Source organism: Aquarana catesbeiana, linkage group LG02 (genome assembly GCF_042186555.1).
Source record: "Aquarana catesbeiana isolate 2022-GZ linkage group LG02, ASM4218655v1, whole genome shotgun sequence".
Lineage (NCBI taxonomy): Eukaryota > Metazoa > Chordata > Amphibia > Anura > Ranidae > Aquarana > Aquarana catesbeiana.
The window spans coordinates 404,623,916-404,649,872 of NC_133325.1; the positions used below are offsets into that span (position 1 = coordinate 404,623,916).

Here is a 25,957-nt window from a genome sequence, read left to right on the forward strand (position 1 = left end):
CCCCCCAATCCATCATACCTATGCCTCCAATTCCACCCCCTAATCCATGATACTTATTCCACCCCCCGCCCCAGCCATCATAACTATTGCAACCCCCCCCCCCAATCCATCATACCTATGCCTCCAATTCCACCCCCAATCCATCATACCTATTCCACCCCCCCCCCTCCCCAATCCATCATACCTATTCCACCCCACCCCCCCAATCCATCATACCTATGCCTCCAATTCCCCTCCCCAATCCATGATACCAGTTCCACCCCCCTAATCCATCATATCTATTCCACCCTCCCCCCCAATTCCATTATACCTATGCCTCCAATACCCTCCTCAATCCATCATACCGATTGCTCCAATTCCACCCCCCAAATCCATCATACCTATTCCAAACCCAATCCATCATATCTATTCCACCCCCAACCCCAATCCATTATACCTATGCCTCCAATTCCCCTCCCCAATCCATCATACCTATACCTCCAATTACACCCCCCCTTCCCCAATCTATCATACCGCATGATAGATTGGGGGGAAGTGGTGGTGGAATTGGAGGAATAGGTATGATGGATGATTGGGGGGGTGGGGGGTAGAAAAGGTATGATGGATCGGGGGGGGCGGAATTGGAGGCATAGGTATGATGGATTGGGGGGAATATTGAAAGCATAGATGTGCTGGATTGAAGGGGGGGAGGTTAAAATTGGTAAAGTTGTTGTTAATATTTATTTTTGTAACTTAATCCTCAATAAAGTATTTAACAGTGTAATTTCATGAGATAATTTACCAGGGTGTGTTTAGGGGCGGGCAGGGTAGGGCTTGGGTGGGGCAACTGGTGGCGAGTAACTCTTAAGGCCTGCCTAGTAGCTCAGGACTTGACATTTTGAGCCCTGGGTAAGCCTTATTATAGGCTTACCTATAAGTATAATTTAAAGATGGAGTTTACTTCCTCTTTAAGGTTTGAACATACACTACAGACACAGATTTAGGCCCCTTTCACATGGGGCGGACTCCATTAAGCGGATCTGTCTGCTCAGCGGGGATCTCTTTGCTGATTACCGCTAAAAAGACGGATGACAGGTCCGTGTCCACTAATGCAGAGCGGACACAGACACAGCCCGCTGTGCTCTATGGGGCAGTCGGATGAAAACAGACTGTGTCCATTCGACTGTGATCCGATCCGAGGACCGGATGTAGGCGGGTGTAAACGGACACATGTCCATTTACATTTGCCTCCCCACAGAGAACAATGGGTGGTTCAGTCGGGTCCACCTGAAAAACAAACAGGCAGACCCGATCGATCCACTTGTGTGAAAGGGGCCTAAGCCGTTGTGATATATAACTTCTTTATTCATTATACCAAGTTTCAAAAACAAAAATATTGCTTTTTGACAAACAGATCTGCAACTTTAAAATATTTAAAAAAAAAAAAAAAACTGTAAACTTCCATTATTCTTATGTAGTAGTGCAGTGTTAATTTTGATGTCAAATTTTGAATTTGTTTTAGTCTTTTGAATTGTTTTTGTTTTAATCGACTAAAATAGTGTTAATTTGGTCGACGAAATTAACACCATCTGTAAGTTCGCATGAAGAGACTGTTTACTTGTTATGGACTGATTCATATATTTATTGTTGCACAGAATTGTTTATTGGCACTGTATTGCATATATTTATGGTCGCACAGAATTATTTATTGACACTTTATTGCACTTTTTATCAACATTTTTAACTATTGATGTTTTTTTACGTGACTAAAACATAGTACACAATACTAGGTTTTTTTTTGTTCAACCCAGCGTGCTGAACAAAAAAAACCAACAAAAAAAAACTGACAGCTCAGGTCTAAAGCGCTGTACTAACAATACATTGTTAGTACAGCAATCTCCCCTTCTGTGCTATTGTGCTCCAACAGGGGGATGCCCCCCCCCCCACCAGAGCACTCCAGTCAGCGCTGATCGTGAGCTGGTTGGCAGACCTTATTTGGTCATGCCCCTTCGACAGAAGCCGGCCAAACGGCAGGCTTCTGTTGGACCAGCTGCAGTACACACGGGCTGAATGTCGCCCCGGTTTCTATTGAATTGGCAGAAGCTGCCCGACATTTGGCCCGTGAGTACTAGGCTTTACCATTATATTTAAATTTAGGTACACACACTTCAGAATATTACTCATTAGCGTCCCCACTTTACATTTATCATAAAAATAAATTACAAGGCCATTAAGTAGTGGATGTATATGGATTATATTTGGAGAAGGATATTTAGTGCTACTTTAAAATTGTCTGCAAATATGGAAATACACTTTAAAGCAATTGTAAAGTCTTGTTTTTTTCCCTATAAAAATAACAAACATGTTATACTTACCTGCTCTGTTGCAGTGGATTTGCACAGAGCAGCCCGGATCCTCCTCTTCTCGGGTCCCTCTCCTGTGCTCCTGGCCCCCCCTCCTGTTCAGTGCCCCCATAGCAAGCAGCTTTCTATGGGGGCACCCGAGCCGAGGCACAGCTCCCTGTGTCCATTTATGACGCGGAGACCTGACCTTGCCCTGCCCCCTCTCTCCACCAATTGGCTAGCTGACTTTGCTTGACAGCAGCAGGAACTAATGGCACCGCTGCTGTGTCTCAGCCAATCAGGAGGTAGAGTCTCTGAAGGCTGAGACACTAATGGATATCGCTGGCCAGAGAGGGATCTCAGGTAAGTGTTAGGGGGGCTGAGGGAGCCGCTGCTACACACAGAAGGCTTTTAAATCTTAATGCATAGAATGCCCGAGTGCTTTCACACTGGAATGGTGCGCTTGCAGGACAGAAAAAAAGTCCTGTAAGCAGCTTCTTTGGGGCGGTGTGGGAGCAGTGTATACTCCTCCACCGCTCCTGCCCATTGAAATGAATGGGCGCCACTTTCAAAGCGCCGTAAAAGCGTTTTGAAAGCAGCGCTAAGCGGGTGCTTTTAAATCCTTTTCAACCCCTTCTGGGGGGTTAAAAGCGCCCCGCTAGCAGCGCCAAAGCGCCACTATAACAGTGGTAAAGCGCCGTTAAAACTAGTGCAGATTTACCGCTAACGCCCCAGTGTGAAAGGGGTGTTAATGTTCCATGCACACTGGCTTAAGAATTGCTGCTGCTACAGGAGCTTTGTGTTCTGCGTGTAGAAGCAGCTCAATTTTATCCTGTGTGTCCATGCGAACAATTACAGGCAAATTTTAGCTCAACGTTTAGGGCTCATGCACACTGGACATTTTTGGACGTTTTTACAGCTGCCGTTTTTGGCTTCAGACATTTTTTTTCTACAGTCAATAAACTCCCCAGCATGTTATCCTATGTGTCCATGCACACATAGGCTGTTATTAACTGTTTGCGGCTGGGGCATTTTTTGGTTGTAAAAAACACCCAAGACTAGTGGGTTCTGAGAGGAGTTTTTCAGCTGTAAAGACGATCCAACGTCATAAAATGCAGATAAACGCTCAAAAACGTGGCTCACCAGTGTTTAGCGTTTTTCATCCCACTGAAAAAAAAAAACGCTTAAAAGCACTAACGCTAAAAGATGGTATTGCAAAAAATGTTGAAAAACGTTGAAAAACTCACTGCAAACTAATGGCGTTTTTATAACGTCCAGTGTGCATAAGGCCTTAGAGGCAGAAAAAAAAAAAAAACATCTGATTTGCGTTACTGATTGGAGCTTTCTGGCAGAAAAAATGCTAAATTCTCCTAAACTAAGTACAAAAACACTCTTTATGAGCATTTTTTTCTGCCAAGGGAACTAGCATTTTTTTTAGTGTTCATGGAGCTTAAAAGGTTTTTTTTCGCAATGCATCAGATATAAAAGGGAAACCAAGATAAATAAATCAGCCGCTATCCAGATGCTACAGACATCAAATGCTTTTCCAAAATCTATTTTTTAGCAGCTTTAGACTTAAATGCCCTGTACACACGATCGCACATTCCGACAACAAAATCCATGCATTTTTTCCGACGGATGTTGGCTCAAACTTGTCTTGCATACACACGGTCACACAAAGTTGGTCGGAAATTCCGAACATAAAGAACGCAGTGACGTACGACATGTACGACAAGCCGAGAAAAATGAAGTTCAATAGCCACTGCTGCTCTTCTGCTTGATTCCGAGCATGTGTGGCACTTTGTGTGTCAGAATTGTCTACACACGATCAGAATTTACGCGAACGGATTTTGTCGTCGGAAAATTTTAGAGCCAGCTCTCAAACTTTGTGTGTCGGAAATTCCGATGGAAAAAGTCCAATGGAGCCCACACACGGTCGGAATTTCTGACAACAAGCTCCGATCGCACATTTTCCGTTGGAAAGTCCGATATTGTGTACAGGGCAAAATACTCCAGTTCAGAAACCACCGTAGTTCAGGTTCAATCATACCAGCAAACTGTCAGTGAGAGTCCTCCCATTCCCTCCCCCCACCAAAAAAAAAAAAAAAGGTAGGGATATCAGTTGAATAAAGACTAGGCATCACTGTGTCCACTGAAGTACCCCCAACAGGTCATGTTTTCAGGATTTCCCTCAAATGAAACGACTGTAGTAGTGAAACTGATAAAATCATCTGTGGAAAATAATGGAAAGCCTGAAAACATGACTTGTTGGGGGTACTTAAGGACTGGAGTTGAGAAACGTTGCACTGGAGGACTGGACAATAATTACCAAGCCGTCAATCCAGACCCTGATTCTCATGGAACATCGGTTGAGATGATCATGTTTATTCCACACAGAATCAGACTATCATGCCAATAGAGTGGGATCAGTCTTTGATGTAAAGCAGCAGCACATAAAGCTATAATAAGCTACGTGACAAACTATACTCATTAGGCTGCAGAAATGGAAAGTTAACTGCAGATTGTAAAAACATGTTAATTGCTGTGCTGTCAGAGATGTAAAAAAATATTAGGCGACATCAATTAGCGTTTTAGATAAACACACAAACATAAAACACACCGACTAACCTGCACATCTAAAAAAGGAGAAAAAAAAAAAAAAAACGTAGCATTTCTCTGTAATCCCCTACAGGCTCAGCAAATGTTAATTGTAGTAATTGAATGCATTATGCGCAAAACAGCACCTAGTGGATAATGTGTGCATTGTTCTAAGCTGTAATTACAGGGGAGGGGGTAGAAAAGGCATCTCTTCCACAAATGATTTTTAACTAGATTTCTCTTCATTATCCCATGGAGTATATTCATACTACATTGTGTGATGAAGCATTTATCAGTTACCCATATTACTTTTCTTCTATTAGCTGCTTATTGGAAAAAGAAAAAAAAAACAAGACTCAATTTTATTCCAAATTAACAGCCAAAACAGAGCTATGATCTGTTTTTAAAAAACAGATCTTAACAGATACAGATGTAAACAAATGATCATCCTTTTATATCCATTTGTCCTTAGACATGCACTGCTGTCTGTTTTTCATCAGTCAACCAATGGATGAAAAATGGACAAATGTTCCGCCTGCGTGAAAGGGACCACCGCAGTTATACAGAGGTCGATCTACCGATCAACTTCGGTTCGACTGCCCTTTCTGATTTTAGCCATTCAATCAGCACATGCAGTCAATGGCTGCAGCACTGATCTACAGTTGTGCTCATACGTTTACATGCCCTGGCAGAATTTATGATTTCTTGGCCATTTTTCAGCGAATATGAATGATAACACAAAAACTTTTCTTTCACTCATGGTTAGTGTTTGACTGAAGCCATTTATTATCAATCAACTGTGTTTACTCTTTTTAAATCATAATGGCAATGTATTGCCCCTTTAACATCAATGACAGCTTAAAGTCTTTTGTGGTATTTGTGGATGAGGCTCTTTATCTTCTCAGATGGTAAAGCTGCCCATTCCTCTTGGCAAAAAGCCTCCAGTTCCTGTAAATTATTGGGCTGTCTTGCATGAACTGCACGTTTGAGATCTCCTCAGAGTGGCTCAATGATATTGAGGTCAGGAGTCTGAGATGGCCACTCCAGAACCTTCACTTTATTCTGCTGTAGCCAATGACAGGTCGACTTGGCATGGTGTTTTGGATCATTGTCATGTTGGAATATCCAAGTACGTCCCATGCGCAGCTTTCCTGGCTGCTGAATGCAAAAGGTTCCTCCAGTATTTTTTGATAAACATACTACATTCATCTTGCCATGAATTTTGACCATATTTCCTGTGCCTTTGTAGCTCACATATCCCCCAAAACATCAGCGATCCACCTCCGTGTTTCACAGTAGGAATGATGTATCTTTCATCATAGGCCTTGTTGACTCCTCTCCAAATGTAGCGTTTATGGTTGTGGCCAAAAAGCTCAATTTTGGCCTCATCACTTCAAATGACTTTGTGCCAGAAGGTTTGAGGCTTGTCTCTGTGCTGTTTGCCGTATTATAGGCGGGATACATCTTTCTTCAAGTGCCTCCTTATTATGCATCTTGAAACAGCCACACCACATGTTTTCAGAGAGTCCTGTATTGCACCTGAAGTTATTTGTGGGTTTTTCTTTGCATCCTGAACAATTTTCCTGGCAGTTGTGGCTGAAATTTTAGTTGGTCTACCTGACCGTGGTTTGGTTTCAACAGAACCCCTCATTTTCCACTTCTTGATTAGAGTTTGAACACTACTGATTGGGATTCTCAATTCCTTGGATATCTTTTTGTATCCCTTTCCTGTTTTATACAGTTCAACTACCTTTTCCTGCAGATCCTTTGACAATTCTTTTGCTGACTCAGAATCCAGAAACATCAGTGCAGCACTGGATGAAAGATGCAATGGTCTGTCAGGAGTCCAGAAACTCATTGATCTTTTATACACACACACTAATTGCAAGCAAACAGATCACAGGTGAGGATGGTTACCTTTAATAGCCATTCAAACCCCTTTGTGTCAACTTGTGTGCATGTTATCAGGCCAAAATCACCAGGGTATGTAAACTTTTGATCAGGGTCATTTGGGTAGTTTCTGTTGCCATTATGATTTAAAAAGAGTAAACACAGTTGATTGATAATACGTGGCTTCAGACAAACACTAACCATGAGCGAAAGACATGTTTTTGTGTTATAATTCATATTCTCTTAAAAATGGCCAAGAAATCATAAATTCTGCCAGGGTATGTAAACTTATGAGCACAACTGTGTGTATTCTGACAGCAGGGGGACTCGACCCATCTTCCTACTGTCAGAAAACAATGATACAGCAGGGAGGATTCCCCCATCCACCTCAAATGTGTGAATGGGGGGAATCGGTTCAGTTTTTTTTTTTATTCAACCATGAACCATATATGACCAACCTTAGACAACGTTCACATCTTAGCGTTGCATAAACGTGCGTTTTTTTTAGCGACATGCATAGGGTAGCCCATTCCACATGTGACAAAGAAGCTTCTGCATCTTTTTTGGGTGTTGAGCTTTGCGCATTTTGACACATGCGAAAACATGTGGTCTGCTGACTGCGTTTGGGGTGCCATTAACAATGAATGGCACAAGTGCAATGGTTGTTTTTTGTGCGTTCCATGAATGTGCAGATGTATATGAAGCCTTAAAGTGATTGTAAAGTCTCATTTAAAAAACAAAAATAATAAATCCGTTATACTTACCTGCTCTGTTGCAGTGAATTTGCACAAAGCAGCCTGGATCCTCCTCATCTCGGGGTCCCTCTTTTGTGCTCCTGGCCCGTCCCTCTTGTTCAGTGCCCCCACGACAAGCAGCTTCCTATGGGGGCACCTGAGCTGAGTCACAGCTCCCTGTGTCCATTCAGGCATGGAGCCCCGACCCGGCCATGCCCCATCTCTTCCCTGATTGGCTAGCTGAATTTGATTGACAGCAGTAGGAGCCAATGGTGCCGCTGCTGTGTCTCAGCCAATCAGGAAGAAGAATCTGGGATGGCTGAGACACTCTTGGACATCACTGGACAGAGGGACCTCAGCTAAGTGTTAGGGGAGGCTGCTGCAAACAGAAAGCTTTTTATCTTAATGCATAGTATGCATTAAGATAAAAAACACCTTCTGCCTTTACAATACCTTTAAAGCAGTGTTAAACCCCCAAAAGCCCAATATATTGCAGCTTACCAATTTTTAAATGTGGTGGCTGCATTAAATTTTATTTTCCTTCATTTTCACCTGCTGATTCGATCAGTAAGCCTTATTTTTCCTTTACCAGACTAAGCTGTCCAGCAAAAGTACCAGTTACAGTTATAATCAGTTACAATGATTACCCTTTATTCTTTTAAGAAAAACCTTTATCCCAAAAAGGAAAAAACTGAAGCTGTAAGGGCCGGTTAACACTGCTGCGTGGTGCGAGATCACATGTGATTCGCACCGCAGTACAAATCACATGTAATGTCCATGCAATGCGATTTCAGCCATACAGATAGTATGGCTGAAATTGTATCGCATTCACACAGGACTATTTTTTGGTCCGCACCAGAATCGGATTGCATGGGTGTTCACACCTATGCGAACCGATTCATGTCTGAACTTTCAGTTCGCATATGCAAGCTGAAATGGGGTGTCATTAACAATGTATTCACTCCCCGCAGTTCGCATATGGCAGTGTGAACTGTCGTGCGAGTCGGGTGCGATGCGGGAACCCGCAGTGGATTCGCAGGGCTCCCGTATCGCACAAGTGTGAACCGAGCCTAACTGCTTATAAAGTGCTAGCTGGAGTTGAGCTTTAGACCTGGTTCACACTGGAGCAATCTGACATGTAAAATTACATGTCAAATCGGCGTCAATTGCTGTCAATGGCACCATCCTAATCGGTGTGACGCCGCATCTGCGGTGCTGCACTGATTTCAAAAAGTAGTTTCTGCACATATGTCTCTGAAATTGCGGCCGAAATCGGGACTGACATGTGAAATTGTGTGAGTTCAGCAGAAATCGCAAGACTTCATTCCTGCAGCTCAGTGTGAACCTGGGCTTAAATGTCTTAGTCAAGTCCATATAACTCTGCTAGTCCATCTAACACTACCCTCTTCCCAGATTGCCAATGCTGCTGTCCAAAGGTCAGAGTGCAGACACACTAAGACACTGGGGTTGATTTACTAAGGGCAAATAGACTGTGTACTTTGCAAAGTGCAGTTGCACTCTGCAAGTGCTAAAAAAAACCATTCACAAAACGGCATGGGGGTCCCCCCCAGTCCATACCACGCCCTTCGGTCTGGTGTGAATTTTTTTTTAAAATAGGCGTGGGGTCCCCCTCAAATCCATACCAGACCCTTATCTGAGCATGCAGGCTGGCAGGTCAGGAAAGGAAGGGGACGAGCGAGCGCCCCCCCCCCCCCTCCTGAACCGTACCAGACCACATGCCCTCAGCATGGGGGGGGGGTGGTGTGCTTTGGGGTAGGGGGAGCTTTGCGCTCCCCCCACCCCAAAGCACCTTGCCCCGATGTTGTCGTACCCCTACCCATTCACCAAAAAAGCAGTGAAATGCAAAAAAAAAAACAAGAGGCGGTTTTTGACAAGTCCTTTATTAAAAATATAGCTCTGTCTACTGCCCGAGCCAACTTCTCCCGCCGCTGTCACAGGGGGGGCGGGCTCTCCGGTGATGTCATCGGATGGCTACATAAGAGATGTCAGACAGCGGGGGACGTCACAATGGAGGAAGACAGCATTAGGACAAGAGCGGACTTTTTTGTTTTTAGTAGGTAACCGACGGTGTGGAAGATGATAGCGTCGCGGGAGAAGACCGCTCCGGGAGAAGATGGCGGCGGGAGAGATGGCGGCGGGAGAGATGGCGGCGGGAGAGATGGCTCGGGGAGAAGACAGAGCTATTTTTTTAAATAAAGGATTTGTCAAAAACCGGCTCTTGTTTTTTTTTACATTTCACTGCTTTTTTGGTGAATGGGTAGAGGTATGATGTACCCGATACCCATTCACATGGGGGGGGCGGTATCTGGGGGCCCCCCTTGTTAAAGGGGCTTCCATATTCCAATAATCTGGAAGCCCCTGCAGACCCCGCCAACCAACGTCCGGGTTTGTCAGGAAGAGGCCCCCCTGCCCCAAAGCACCCATCCCCTTCCCCTCATGTTGAGGGCATGTGGTCTGGTATGGTTCACGAGGGGGGGCGCTCACTTGTTCCTTCCCTTTCCTGCCAGGCTGCATGCTCGGATAAAGGTCTGGTATGGATTTTTGGGGGGACCCCATGCCATTTTTAAAAAAAATATTTGGCATGGAGTGTTCTCTCCAAACCCATACCAGACCAAAGGGCCTGGTATGAACTGGGGGGGGGACCAACAACGATTCTTTTGTAAAAATTGTTTTAGCCGGCAATTTCTTTTTCATACATTCAGCTGTCAGCGGGGAAGCCTGCTGACAGCTGATGACTCATCGGTTGTTAAGGACGCGGCAGCCAGCTTCCCGACCTGCTCCTTAGCAACCAGCTATATACAGTAAATTAAAAAAAAAACACACAAAATCGCAAAATGCAAATCACGGTAAAAACGTGGTTACAAAAACGCAGAAAACACAGCAAAAACCACTGCAGAAACGCTCAAAAGCAACATGCATAGATGTGAATCGAGCCCAAGACAGCCTTTCTCAACCATTCTAGTAAGAGGTGAGGTTGGACATCCTCTGACCTTATCTCTAACCGAACGCCATGTCATGCCTGCAGGCTGCATCTTTGTTTACGTGAGCTGTGATGTGGGAACACAGCCTGCAGCTCATTGGAGTAAAAAAAGGAGGAGGGCGAGCTTTGAGTTCAGATAGAAATGACAGGAGAGTGGATAATCGCACACTGCTGAATTGGAAATCCATTAATTTTATTGAAAGGATCCAAAGATAAAAATATCACAGCCCACAAAGACAAGAGCAAACGTTGACCCATTTTACGCTCAGGGTGCTCAAGGTTTCACACTCAATGGGCTAATTTGTTATGAATAAAGCCAGCCATAAATGGAGCAAATTTTGTTCCTACAACCACGGGTTGCAGGGAAGAAATTTGCTTGATTCCCCCATCAACACACACACACAGGGGACGGGGGAGGCCGTCCCCACTGGGAGAACACTCCAGCAGGCTGGTTTTATCCAAGTTGATCAATCGTTCAAGATTCGAACCATCTATGGCTGGCTTTAAGCGGAGCTTAAAGGGGGAGGCACACAAGCCTCCGCCTGTCTGCCTCCCCCCTCCACTGCCACAAATTTAACCTTTTGGGGGGGGGGGGGGGCAGGTACCCGATTTTGATAAGTACCTTCTCCCACTTCCAGCTCAATTTGCTGTGGCAAATTGAGCCAGAAGTTCGGCCCCCGCTCCTTCCCCCACAGCCTTCAGGGACTCTTCACAGGTCCCAGAAGACTGTGGACCATTTACAAAGCACAGCGCACTTCTCGCATGTGCAGTAGGAAACCGGCTAGTGTGTCAAGATGGTGGCGCCAGCCCCTGAAAGCTGATAGAAGAATCGGCTCTGGTGAGGACAACACGGGATGCCTGGACAAGTAAGTGTCCTAATATTAAAAGTCAGCAGCTACAATATTTGTAGCTGCTGACTTTTACTTTTAGGCTGGATTCACACCTAAGCATTTTTAGTGCTTTTTTTTTTCTTTTTTTTTACAGTTTAAAAAAAAAAAAGAATTAAGAAAAAAAAAAAAACAACCCACCAAAAACTCTGCAAAAATGCTGTAAAAACGCTGCAAAAACGGTGCACTTGCGTTTTTGATGCTGGTCCATTGAATTGTATTACATGCAAAACGCTGCATTTTGCATGAAAAAAAGTCCCTGACCCTTTCCAAAAATGCAGAGGTACAAAAAGGCATTGATGTGAACATGTTCCATAGGAACCCATGTTAAAAAATTCCCATGCATTTCTGCAAAATGCAAAATGCATCAAAAAACGGCGCTAGTGTGAATGGAGCCTTAGGCCCCATTCACACTAGCGCGTTTTTTGATGCATTTTGCATTTTGCAGAAATGCACGGGAATTTTTTAACATGGGTTCCTATGGAACATGTTCACATCAATGCTTTTTTGTATCTCCGCGTTTTTGGAAAGGGTCGGGGACTTTTTCTCATGCAAAATGCAGCGTTTTGCATGTAATGGTTTTCAATGGACAAGCATCAAAAACGCAAGTGCACCTTTTTTGCAGCGTTTTTGATGCGTTTTTGGTGCGTTTTTGGTGCGTTTTTGCCGTTTTTTTTTTTTTTTTTTTTTTTTTTTTGTAATTTTTTTGTAAGACTGTAAAAAAAAAATGAAAAAAAAAAAAAAAAAAAAAAACGCAAATCGCGGCAAAAACGCGGCAAAAACGCCGCTAAAACGCGGCAAAAACGCGGCTCAAAAACGCGGCAAGCATGAAAAAAAAACCTCCAAAAACGCTCAAAAGCAACATGCATAGGTGTGAATCGAGCCTTAGGGGGGCTGAATTCACCCAGGCTGAAACTCTTCTTTTAGGCCTGATTCACACCTATGCATTTTTAGTGCTTTTTGCGTTTTGCAGATTTGCACTACAGAACGTGTTCCATAAAAAGCCATGTTACATGGACTGCTGTGCAAATCTGCAAAATGCAAAAAGCACTAAAAATGCATAGGTGTGAATGAAGCCTTAAAACGGAGGTCTGGCCATTTATAAAAAAAAAAAAAAAAAAGTCAGCAACTACAAACACTGTAGCTGCTGACTTTTATAAGGGCACTTACCTGTCCAGCGAGCGTCCAGTGATGTTTTTATCTTTGGATCCTTTCAATACAATTGCTAGATTTCCCATTTGGGCCTTGTTCAAACCTACGCATTTTTTTAGTGGGTTTTCAGTTTTGCAGAAACACACTACAGTCCATTTAACATGGTTTCCTATGGGTTTTATGGAAAGGGCCAGGAGCCAGCAGGTTGTGTTTTTTTGGTTCCATAGACTTCAATGGATCAAAAACGTGTATTGAAAAACGCAAAATGCACCTGGAATATGCAAACTGCAACCTGCATGGGTGTGAACCAGGCAGTGTGCGATCATCCACTCTCCTTTCCTATGATTCTGCAGCTGCGAATGGGACCGACACTTTCTTGATGGACAGTGGGGCTTGGATTGAGGCAGTCTGACCTGAAGCGGTGTAGTTTGTTAGCCTATGCAGATAGAAATGAGTTTTGAGGATGCCCAAGCTCATCTCTACTTTTTAACCCCCAGAGGAAATCTTAAATTCATTTTCTAGGTTTCACTGACCCCCTGCTAAAAATTATTATCTCTACAACTCATGATACATTATCATGATCAGTAATTTGTGAAATGTTTTAAATAAAAGAACAAGGAATGTAGCAATAGCTACAGAATCTAACACCTATTTTTTTGAACACACCACTGCTCTATAAAACAAAACTATTTGTAGTAAAATAATAATGTCCACTAAAGAAACACAGACATTTAGCTGTTAAGAATAATCAGGGCTTTTTTTCAGCAGGAACGTGGGGGGAATGCCATTCCTGCACCTCCAGCTGGAGGTTCTATTGATGCTGGTGGGGATCTATTTGTGCATGGGGGGGGGGTCTATTGTTGCCGGTGGGTGGGAAATTGTTACTGGGAGAGATCTACTGTTGAGGGAAGGGTCTATTGTTGCTGGCTGCTAGGAGATCTGTTGTTGCTGCTGGGGGTCTATTGTAGCTGAGGTGGTATTTTGTTGCAGGGGGACATTGTTGCACGCGGGGGGTGCAAGCTAATGTTGCATAGGGGGATCTATTGTTGCTGGGACGGGCTCTATTGTTTCTGGGTGGTCTACTGTTGCTGGGGTGGGGTCTATTGTTGCTTTCTTGTCTTTCTTGTTGTCATGCTTGTTGAACAAATGCTGTGTGAATCACTTAGCAGCACAAAGTTAGACTTGGTTCTGTATTCTCTAAAAGGGGCGGCACTGGCAGGTAGGTAGGAGGTAGAACCAAGGGACAGCGTTCAGAGATAAGTAGGGGGCAGAAACGAAGGCCGACTCCTGCACCTATTTTCTGATAAAAAGAGCCCTGGGAATAACCGATCTATAGTGGATAAGCCATTCAATCGATATGTCGCACACGAGGATGTGGATTTTGAACGTCTATTAAAAAGATACAATTGTAAGTTATCCATCACATCTTTTATTGTTACCGTGCAGTCTCATGATCCGATTGAGCAAAATTCAACCAAATTCATGAACGGAGCATCCCAGTGATGCAGATCAAAGCAGCACAATCGATCATTTCCTGCCCTTGCTTTGGACACAGTTTGATTGAATCCACTTTTAATTTAGTCTAACTTGATTTGAAAGGAATGTATGTCTATTCAACTGTTTGCTGATTTAATAGTTTTAATCAAATTGCATATCAATGGAATAATAAAATAGAAGTGTGTATGGTCACCATTACACTTAGTGGTCAATATGGTGTCCTGTTAAAATGTTGTTAAGTGTTAGCAGGAAATAAATCCACCAGTGCTCTAGGGCTGTAAGCTCTACAAAGAAGCCATCAGGTCCGTAGAATAGCACAGCCATTATACTAACATCTTCAGCAGCCTGTGGGGTTGGTTTACTAAAACTGGAGAGTGCAAAATCTGGTGCAGTTCTGTATTGAAACCAATCGGCTTCCAGTTTTTTTTGGACAAAGCTTAAAGCGGAGGTCCGCTGAAAAAAAAAAGTATTAAAAGCCAGCAGCTACAAATACTGCAGCTGCTGACTTTTAATATATGGACACTCACCTGTCCAGGGAGCCCGCGATGTCGGCAGCTGAAGCCGATCCGTCCTTCGGCTCTCGGCTGCTGCCGCCGCCATCCTCGGTGGGGGAATAAGGAAGTGAAGCCATGCAAAGTGGCCATATGTAGTGCATATAGAAAGATATTGAGTTGGGAGTAGTGAGGGATCAGAGCAGGGTAGATAGTGGGCTGGGTGATGATGTCATCTGTATGATGAAGCTCTATGACCCCCCCCCCCCCACCCCCAATAACCAGAGGGGTAGGAAAATCCATCTGGGTATAGTAAATACCTACTACAAAATGTTTTTCGACTGTCGGTTGGAAAGAAAAAAAAAAAACCAAAATGTCTAAATAAAACACCAAAGTCTGTGAAAGCAAGTTGTGTTCCTTGTACATATTTGTACATATTTGTGACCTAATGTATCTTTAAAGAGGGCCAGTTACATTTGGGATTGTGTGTAAATTTAAATATTTTGTCTGAAATTACTATAACTATGTAGGTATTGTTATGAAAGAAAAATGTGTTTTCTAAAGGCCCGTACACACGATCGGACTTTTTAACAACAAACATGCAAATTAGCTGTTTTGGAGCAACATCCGACTGTGTGTACGCTCCATCGGAGGGTACTGTACATCTTGCGCTGGCTGCAATAGGAAAAACACATTTTCCTATCGCAGCGAGCGCGAGAGGGAATTCCCCTCTGGGAGCATACCAGACCCTTAGGTCTGGTATGGATTTTAAGGGGAACCCCGTAGGCCGAAAAAACAGCGTGGGGGGTCCCCCCAAAATCCATACCAGACCCTTATCTGAGCACGCAGCCCGGCCGATCAGGAAAGGGGGTGGGGACGAGCGAGCCCGATCCGTACCAGGCCGCATGCCCTCAACATGGGGGGTGGGTGCTTTGGGGGAGGGGGGGCCTGCTGCCCCCCTCCCCCAAAGCACCTTGTCCCCATGTTGATGAGGACAAGGGCCTCCTCCCGACAACCCTGGCCGTTGGTTGTCGGGGTCTGCGGGCGAGGAGCTTATCAGAATCCAGGAGCCCCCTTTAATAAGGGGGCCCCCAGATCCAGGCCCCCACCCTATGTGAATGAGTATGGGTTACATCGTACCCCTACCCATTCACCTAGGGAAAAAAGTGTCAATAAAAAAGCACACTACACAGTTTCTTAAAGTAATTTATTAGGCAGCTCCGTGGGTCTTCTTCCAACTTCGGGGATCTTCTTCCGACTTCGGGGGTCTCTCCGGCCTCTTCTCCGCTCTCTCCGGCCTCTTCTGTTGGTGTGCGGTTCTTCTGCCGGGCTCCTCCGCTATCTTCTACCATTTTGCTGCTCTCTTGCTAGCGGTGGCCCGGTCTTCTTCGTCGTCGTCTTATTCTTCCTTCTTCTCTTCTTCCGATGTTAACACGACGCTCTCTCCCACTGTAATGCTGTCTGAGCGCCTCGCAATGACTTATATAGGCATGGGGCGTGGTCACCGGGTGACCGGGGCATGCTGGGACTGTGATGTCATAAGGGAGCATCATCACAGGATGACATCACCTGGTGACCACGCCCCATGCCTATATAAGTCATCGTGAGGCGCTCACACAGCATTACAGCGGGAGAGAGCGTCGTGTCAACATCGGAAGAAGAGAAGAAGGAAGAAGACGATGAAGAAGACCGGGCCACCGCTAGAAAGAGAGCTGCAAAAGAGCAGAAGATAGCGGAGGAGCCCGGCAAAAGAACCGGACACCAGGAGAGAAAACCAGACACCAGGAGAAAAGGCCGGAGAGAGCGGAGAAGAACCGGACATCAAGAGAAGAGGCCGGAGAGACCCCCCGAAGTCGGAAGAAGACCCCCGAAGTTGGAATAAGACCCCCGAAGCTGCCTAATTAATTACTTTAAAAAACTGTGTAGTGTGTTTTTTTATTGACACTTTTTTCCCCTAGGTGAATGGGTAGGGGTACGATGTACCCCATACTCATTCACATAGGGTGGGGGGCCGGGATCTGGGGGCCCCCTTATTAAAGGGGGCTCCCAGATTCCGATAAGCCCCCCGCCCACAGACCCCGACAACCAATGGCCAGGGTTGTCGGGGAGAGGCCCTTGTCCTCATCAACATGGGGACAAGGTGCTTTGGGGGAGGGGGGGCCGCAGGGCCCCCCCTCCCCCAAAGCACCCACCCCCCCATGTTGAGGGCATGCGGCCTGTTACGGCCCAGGAGGGGGGGGGCGCTCGCTTGTCCCCACCCCCTTTCCTGACCGGCCGGGCTGCGTACTCGGATAAGGGTCTGGTATGCCCCTGGAGGGGAACCCATGCCGGTTTTTTGTTTAAAATTTGGCATGGAGTTCCCCCTCATGATTCATACCAAACACAGTGCCTGGCATTGGCGGGGATCCAAGGCAGATCCCCGCACCAGTGTGAACCCGACTCGCAAGGTGTCAATCTCGCCGATAAAAGCGTCGAGATTGACACAATATCAGACAATACAGAAGTTGACCAAAGGGTGGTGGTAAAGAGCTGAAAAACCACGTGATTTGGTGAAAGTTGGCTGAAAAAGCTCTGCCGTATGTATGCCGTATATATGCAATACAAACTTTTGGTACAACAATCCACGGGAACGTTTGTACAAAGTCCTATTGTGTGTATGAGGCTTTACTTTGAGGATAACTCCTGGAGCTGGGAGGCTTCTGAGATCTGATGTTGCTGATCTCAACTGGTCTTGCTGCTGGTGATGTGTAAAAAGCACCCTTACCACCCAATGTGACATGGCCTTAAGGTAGCAACTATAGGTCTATCATACAATTATGAATATTCAGATTCTTGCATCATTCAATTTGAGTTTGGTCCTATGTAAAAGCACCTACCCATAGGAAAGACATTAAGTCAAGTCAAATGAACACTCCCAGCTACCCTACAATCTCTGTATAATATGTAATGCTGAAAGTCATTTCTAAATCAAGTCTTAGAAGTAGGAAATTATTATAGTAATAATCCATTACATTGACATTAAATTATATCCCTACTCTTCAAAAATAATCCATACAAACCCATTCTTAATGGCTCTGTAATCTATGTTTTATTAAATCAATTCTTTGGATCCATGCACATTGGGCTTAAAAAAAACGCCAGTTCCCCTGGCAAAAAAACCCACTCATATAGAGCATTTTTTGTAGTTTAGGAGAGTTTCGCATTTTTTATGCTAGAAAGCTCCAATCAGAAACGCAAACCAGAAGGGTTTTTGTTCTGCCTCTAAATGTTGAGCTCAAAATATGCCTCTTAACGTCATAATGTGAGCTGCTTCTACAGGAAAAATACAAAACTCCTGTAGAAGCAGTGATTTTAAACCACTGTGCATTGAGCGTTACTGTGTTTTTCTGCCTCTTTGAGCTCCTGAAACTCTTTTTTTTTTTTCCTTAACTTTTGTTTTTTTGGAACAAGCGGTGCATGTTAGTTGTGATCATTTGTGCTTACTTGCTCTATGCACACTACAAATCCCATAGTCCATCAATTGAGGATCAAACAAGGAGGAGGGGGTGGCTACGTTCATACATACAGTGGGACCATGGAGAATGAATGTAGTTACCCTCTAACAAGACACAGCAGCAAAAAAAAAAGGTATTTGGAGGAGGCTGAGTGTAATAGAAGGGACATTTTTTAGTTAACAAAACATACTTAAATCGAGTTTTCTTTCTAAACCAATATAGGGCAATTACATGTCACATAACACAAGAAAACCTGGAGCCCCAATGGGAAAAAGCCCTAACCAACCTTTAGAGATATAAGCATTTTGGGGAAAGTGGTTTGGAAACTTTCATTCAATTAACCATTGTTGGTGATCAAAAATGCAGATCTAGGACAATGACTAATGGAGTGTTTCTTACAGTTCAATGTTAAAAAGGAAGTAGAGGGCTCATCAGGATTATGACTATGGAGGGTTTCTTATAGTTCCATGTTAAAAAGGAAGTAGAGGGCTCATCAGGATTATGACTATGGAGGGTTTCTTACAGTTCCATGTTAAAAAGAAAGTAGAGGACTCATCAAGATTATGACTATGGAGGGTTTCTTATAGTTCCATGTTAAAAAGGAAGTAGAGGGCTCATCAGGATTATGACTATGGAGGGTTTCTTATAGTTCCATGTTAAAAAGGAAGTAGAGGACTCATCAAGATTATAACTATGGAGTGTTTCTTACAGTTCCATGTTAAAAAAGAAGTAGAGTCATCAAAATATACACAGAAGCCAAGCTTCCCAAATATTATGCATGGAAACTGAATCTCTAAACCGCGGGATGTCACATATAGGGTGGCATTGGTCATGATATAGGGCATGAGCCCCTGCTCCTGAGATACTGGTGTGTTGAACACAGGCATGTCACCTCCTCCCTGTGTGTGATGGAGAACTCATTACCGGCTGGCTGATCTCGGATTATCCCAAGGTCTGGTACAGCTGTTCAGCACAGCTGGCATGTGCAGACTATCTCTGGACACCAAACTCAGCAGATGTGACCCTTTCGGGAAAAAGGGGGATCCTGGGGGGTGGGGGAGACCTGACAGTCATGACTCATTCTTGGTTAGGGTTGAACACTAGATTTCACCAATTAACCCTTACCTTCAAAAAAAAAAAAATCTACGTCACCCCCTCTCCAAATAATTTTTGATCTTCCCTTTGCTAATGTACTACATGCAATCAAAAAAAGCCTATTGACATATATCGTTTACGCATCCATGGTTCAATGGTGACGTGTACATGGCTTGGCATATCACCAAAAAAATTGCAATCCTTTTTTGTTTTTTCCTATTGCATATGGAGATATGAGATATTATTTATTTATATATTACATAATTCATGTTATATAAGATGTGCATGCAGGATGATCCCAGGGGTAGGGGATGGAGAATGGAGTACACCCTTGTCATGCAGAGCCCCAGGTGAGTTGAAGGCTGGCTTTTCCTCTACTCAGTGATCTGATCAGACAGGTGCTGGGGAGAGGCTTGGACAGCCCTCACCTGTATACAGTGTGCTCGGATCCATCATCAGATCCCTACACACACACATTGATGACGATGGTGATAATGATCGTACAGAAGTGCTGTGATCTATTCCCCGTGGATTAGTCATAAGGAAGCAGACAGATAAATGCCTACCTCTGGATTACCTGATCGCTGTGTCCTGTGCTCGGATCAAGGTGTGATCTTCCAATGGTCGCACACACACAATGGTCTGCCTGTGATCCCGAGCTGTCACTGAGTGCCCGTCCCCCGCTCAGCCGGTCCCGATCGCAGCCCCGTTATCTCTCCGTGTAGATCTCTTCCCTGGAGCAGTTGAGCGGATTGTACAGCTTACAGACTGGCCGGGACTCGGCACTGTGCAGATGGCGGGGGGATCCCTACTGTCAGCCTACACACTAATATCAGGGGAATCCTCCCAGGACGCCCACTGCACCTCCCGACTTCCCCCACCTCATTTATTTTACCATAGGAGGGGGAGATCTACAATCTCCGGCATCATGCCATCACACGGCACGGGGAAGGAAACATTTCACCCCCCTGTCGTGAGGAATGGATCAGTCGGCTGCTCAGCACAAACTGAATGAGTCTTTAGGCTGGAAGAGAAGAATGATGCGTGTATGTTCCTGTCATATATAGAACACAGATGTACACATGGAGGGCACCCAGTCCTGTGCACACATAATAAATATGTACTCCCAGCACTTTTCATGGCACATCATTGCCGGTTCTATTTATTCCACATTGTCCTGTGTCAGATCAATGTATGGATGTCCTACATGATTTACAAATATTCATGGATAATGTCTGATGTCTCCAATCTAGGTTAATATGATATTATCCAATTCCTGCGGGGAGCTCCGAAATACAACATTGACTTCTTACAAGCAGATGGCCGGGTCAAGGTCCTTCAGTGTCCAAGGCGAAGAGTCCAAAGGGCGCACTCCCCCCATGAGCTGACGGGTCCAGTCATACCATATGCTGTGCCGGGACAAGGTCCTTCAGTGTCCAAGGAGAACAACCCAAAGGGTGCACTCCCCCCATGAGCTGACGGGTACAATCATACCATATGCAGTGCCGGGACAAGGTCCTTCAGTGTCCAAGGAGAACAGCCCAAAGGGCGCACCACCACCCCCCCATGAGCAGAAGGGTCCAACCATACCATATGCAGTGCCTAGACAAGGTCCTTAAGCATCCAAGGTGAATAGTTCAAAGGGCACACCCCCCCCCAGGAGCTAAAGGTTCCAATCATACCATGTGCAGTTCCAGGAATTAGTCCTTCAGCGTCCAAGGGGTGCATCCCTCACCATGAGCTGAAGGGTCCAATCATACCATGTGCAGTGCTGGTACAAGGTCCTACAGCGTCCAAGGTGAAAAGTCCAAAGGGCACACCCCCCCCATGAGTTGAAGGGTCCAATCATACCATATGCAGTGCCTGGACAAGGTCCTTCAGCGTCCAAGGCGAACAGTCCAAAAGGTGCGCCCGCCATGAGCTGAAGGGTCCAACCATACCATATGTAGTGCCGTGACAAGGTCCTTCAGTGTCCGAGGCGAACAGTCTAAAGGGTGCACCCCACCCTCCCATGAGCTGAAGGGTCCAATCATACCATATGCAGTGCCGGGACAAGGTCCTTTAGCGTACAAGCTGAACAGTCCAAAGGGCGCACCCCCCCCAATGAGCTGAAGGGTCCCTTAATACTATATGCAGTGCTAGGGACAAGGTCCTTCAGCGTCCAAGGCGAACAGTCCTAAGGGCGCACCCCCCCATGAGCCGAAGGGTCCAATCATACCATATGCAGTGCCGGGACAAGGTCCTTCAGCGTCCAAGGCAAACAGTCCAAAGGGCTCACCCCCGCCCCACCACCCCCCCTATGAGCTGAAGGGTCCAATCATACCATATGCAGTGCTGGGACAAGGTCCTTCAGCATCCAAGGCGAACAGTCCAAAGGACGCACCCCTCCATGAGCTGAAGGGTCTAATCATACCATATGCAGTGCCGGGACAAGGTCCTTCAGCGTCCAAGGTGAACAGTCCAAAGGGCGCACCCCCCATGAGCCGAATGGTCCAATTATACCATATGCAGTGCCAGAACAAGGTCAACTAGTGTCCAGGGTGAAGATGCTTCCTCGAAATGTATGAGCATTATGTCAGCAAAAACCCCCTCCAAAAAAATGTGAGCACTAATCTTCACACTTTCCCCCAGGGGTGTTGCTAGGTGGGAAAAAGACAAGTGCCGGGACAAGGTCCTTCAGCGTCCAAGGCGAACAGTCCAAAGGGCGCCCCCCCACCCCCCCATGAGCTGAAGGGTCCAATCATACCATATGCAGTGCTGGGACAAGGTCCTTCAGCATCCAAGGTGAACAGTCCAAAGGGCGCACCCCTCCATGAGCTGAAGGGTCCAATCATACCATATGCTGTGCCGGGACAAGGTCCTTCAGTGTCCAAGGAGAACAGCCCAAAGGGCGCACTCCCCCCATGAGCTGACGGGTACAATCATACCATATGCAGTGCCGGGACAAGGTCCTTCAGTGTCCAAGGAGAACAGCCCAAAGGGCGCACCACCACCCCCCCATGAGCAGAAGGGTCCAACCATACCATATGCAGTGCCTAGACAAGGTCCTTAAGCGTCCAAGGTGAATAGTTCAAAGGGCACACCCCCCCCAGGAGCTAAAGGTTCCAATCATACCATGTGCAGTTCCAGGAATTAGTCCTTCAGCGTCCAAGGCGATCAGTCCAAAGGGCGCACCCCTCCATGAGCTGAAGGGTCCAATCATACCATATGCAGTGCCGGGACAAGGTCCTTCAGCGTCCAAGGTGAACAGTCCAAAGGGCACCCCCCCATGAGCTAAAGGGTCCATTCATACTATATGCAGTGCCGGGACAAGGTCCTTCAGCATCCAAGGCAAACAGTCCAAAGGGCGTACCCCCCCATGAGCTGAATGGTCCAATTATACCATATGCAGTGCCAGAACAAGGTCAACTAGTGTCCAGGGTGAAGATGCTTCCTGGAAATCTATGAGCATTATGTCAGCAAAAACCCCCTCCAAAAAAATGTGAGCACTAATCTTCACACTTTCTCCCAGGGGTGTTGCTAGGTGGGAAAAAGACAAGTGCCGGGACAAGGTCCTTCAGCGTCCAAGGCGAACAGTCCAAAGGGCACACCCCCCACCCCCCTATGAGCTGAAGGGTCCAATCATACCATATGCAGTGCTGGGACAAGGTCCTTCAGCGTCCAAGGTGAACAGTCCAAATGGTGCACCCCTCCATGAGCTGAAGGGTCCAATCATACCATATGCAGTGCTGGGACAAGGTTCTTCAACGTCCAAGGTGAACAGTCCAAAGGGCACCCCTCCATGAGCTAAAGGGTCAGTTCATACTTTATGCAGTGCCGGGACAAGGTCCTTCAGCGTCCAAGGTGAACAGTCCAAAGGGCACCCCCCATGAGCTAAAGGGTCCGTTCATACTATATGCAGTGCCGGGACAAGGTCCTTCAGCGTCCAAGGCGAACAGTCCAAAGGGCTCACCCCCGCCCCACCCCCCCCCCCTATGAGCTGAAGGGTCCAATCATACCATATGCAGTGCTGGGACAAGGTCCTTCAGCATCCAAGGCGAACAGTCCAAAGGACGCACCCCTCCATGAGCTGAAGGGTCTAATCATACCATATGCAGTGCCGGGACAAGGTCCTTCAGCGTCCAAGGTGAACAGTCCAAAGGGCGCACCCCCCATGAGCTGAATGGTCCAATTATACCATATGCAGTGCCAGAACAAGGTCAACTAGTGTCCAGGGTGAAGATGCTTCCTCGAAATGTATGAGCATTATGTCAGCAAAAATCCCCTCCAAAAAAATGTGAGCACTAATCTTCACACTTTTCCCCAGGGGTGTTGCTAGGTGGGAAAAAGACAAGTGCCGGGACAAGGTCCTTCAGCGTCCAAGGTGAACAGTCCAAAGGGCACCCCCCCATGAGCTAAAGGGTCCATTCATACTATATGCAGTGCCGGGACAAGGTCCTTCAGCATCCAAGGCAAACAGTCCAAAGGGCGTACCCCCCATGAGCTGAATGGTCAAATGATACCATATGCAGTGCCAGAACAAGGTCAACTAGTGTCCAGGGTGAAGATGCTTCCTGGAAATCTATGAGCATTATGTCAGCAAAAACCCCCTCCAAAAAATGTGAGCACTAATCTTCACACTTTCTCCCAGGGGTGTTGCTAGGTGGGAAAAAGACAAGTGCTGGGACAAGGTCCTTCAGCGTCCAAGGCGAACAGTCCAAAGGGCACACCCCCCACCCCCCTATGAGCTGAAGGGTCCAATCATACCATATGCAGTGCTGGGACAAGGTCCTTCAGCGTCCAAGGTGAACAGTCCAAATGGTGCACCCCTCCATGAGCTGAAGGGTCCAATCATACCATATGCAGTGCCGGGACAAGGTCCTTCAACGTCCAAGGTGAACAGTCCAAAGGGCACCCCTCCATGAGCTAAAGGGTCCGTTCATACTTTATGCAGTGCCGGAACAAGGTCCTTCAGCGTCCAAGGTGAACAGTCCAAAGGGCACCCCCCATGAGCTAAAGGGTCCGTTCATACTATATGCAGTGCCGGGACAAGGTCCTTCAGCGTCCAAGGCAAACAGTCCAAAGGGCGCACCCCCCTGAGCTGAATGGTCCAATTATACCATATGCAGTGCCAGAACAAGGTCAACTAGTGTCCAGGGTGAAGATGTTCCCTCGAAATGTATGAGCATTATGTCCTCAAAAACCCCCTCCAAAAAAATGTGAGCACTAATCTTCACATTTTCCCCCAGGGGTGTTGCTAGGTGGGAAAAAGACCAGGGGCTTCAGCCTAAATGTAAATTTGATAAGCCCTCCCACATTTTAAAGTAAATCCAGCCCAAGCCCAGCATCATGGGGGGGGGGGTAGGCTTACTTGCTGGTTGCTGCCTGGCTCACCAATGCACATCAATGCAGCCTCATCAGTTCCCACCAGCTCAGCCTCACCAGAGCCCATCAATGCAGCCTCATCATTGTCCATGAGCTTAGCCTCACCAATGCCCATCAATGCAGCCTCACCAGTACCCATCAATGCAGCCTCACCAGTGCCCATCAATACAGCCTCACCAGTGCCCATCAGCTCAGCCTCACCAGAGCCCATCAATGCAGCCTCATCAGTGACCATCAGCTCAGCCTCACCAATGCCCATCAATGCAGCCTCACCAGTGCCCATCAATGCAGCCTGATCAGCGCCCATCAGTTTAGCCTTACCTATGCCCATCAATGCAGCCTGATCAGCGCCCATCAGTTTAGCCTTACCTATGCCCATCAATGCAGCCTCACCAGTGCCCATCAATGCAGCCTCACCAGTGCCCATCAGCTCAGCCTCACCAGAGCCCATCAATGCAGCCTCATCAGTGACCATCAGCTCAGCCTCACCAATGCCCATCAATGCAGCCTCACCAGTGCCTATCAATGCAGCCTGATCAGCGCCCATCAGTTTAGCCTTACCTATGCCCATCAATGCAGCCTGATCAGTGCTCATCAGCTCAGCCTCACCAGAGCCCATCAATGCAGCCTTACCTGGGCCCATCAATGCAGCCTGATCAGTGCCCATCAGCTCAGCCTCATCAGTGCCCATCAATGCAGCCGCACCAGTGCCCATCAGTGCAGCTTCATCAGTGCCCATCAATGCAGCCTGATCAGTTCCCATCAATGCAGCCTGATCACGGCCCATCAGCTCAGCCTTACCTGGGCCCATCAATGCAGCCTGATCAGTGCCCGTCAGCTCAACCTCACTAGAGCCCATCAATGCAGCCTGATCAGTGCACATCAGCTCAGCCTTACCTTTGCCCATCAATGTAGCCTGATCAGTACCCATCATTGCAGCCTTACCTGTGCCCATAAATGCAGCCTGATCAGTGCCCATCAGCTCAGCCTTATCTGTGCCCATCAATGCAGCCTCATCAGTGCCCATCAATGCAGCCTGATCCGTGTCTATCAGCTCAGCCTCACCAGTGCCCATCAATGCAGCCTCACCAGTGCCCATCGATGCAGCCTCACCAGTGCCCATCAATGTAGCCTGATCAGCGCCCATCAGTTTAGCCTTACCTATGCCCATCAATGCAGCCTGATCAGTGCTCATCAGCTCAGCCTCACCAGAGCCCATCAATGCAGCCTTACCTGGGCCCATCAATGCAGCCTGATCAGTGCCCATCAGCTCAGCCTCATCAGTGCCCATCAATGCAGCCTGATCCGTGTCTATCAGCTCAGCCTCACCAGGGCCCATCAATGCAGCCTCACCAGTGCCCATCAGTGCAGCTTCATCAGTGCCCATCAATGCAGCCTGATCAGTTCCCATCAATGCAGCCTGATCACGGCCC

The 25,957-nt window shown here is 46.5% G+C and overlaps 1 protein-coding gene across 2 annotated transcripts in view; it reads right to left on the reverse strand.

Moving 5' to 3' along the window:
* HPCA (hippocalcin) overlaps nt 1–20,063 on the reverse strand; it is a 44,399-nt gene extending 24,336 nt beyond the window's left edge. Inside the window, exon 1 of one of the 2 annotated variants that reach the window (XM_073615344.1) lies at nt 19,727–20,063. The gene's annotated coding sequence lies outside the window, so the exon portion shown is untranslated. The remainder of the gene's footprint in view (nt 1–19,726) is intronic. The other variant, XM_073615343.1, reaches the window with a different exon arrangement.
* Nucleotides 20,064–25,957: the final 5,894 nt, after the last annotated feature.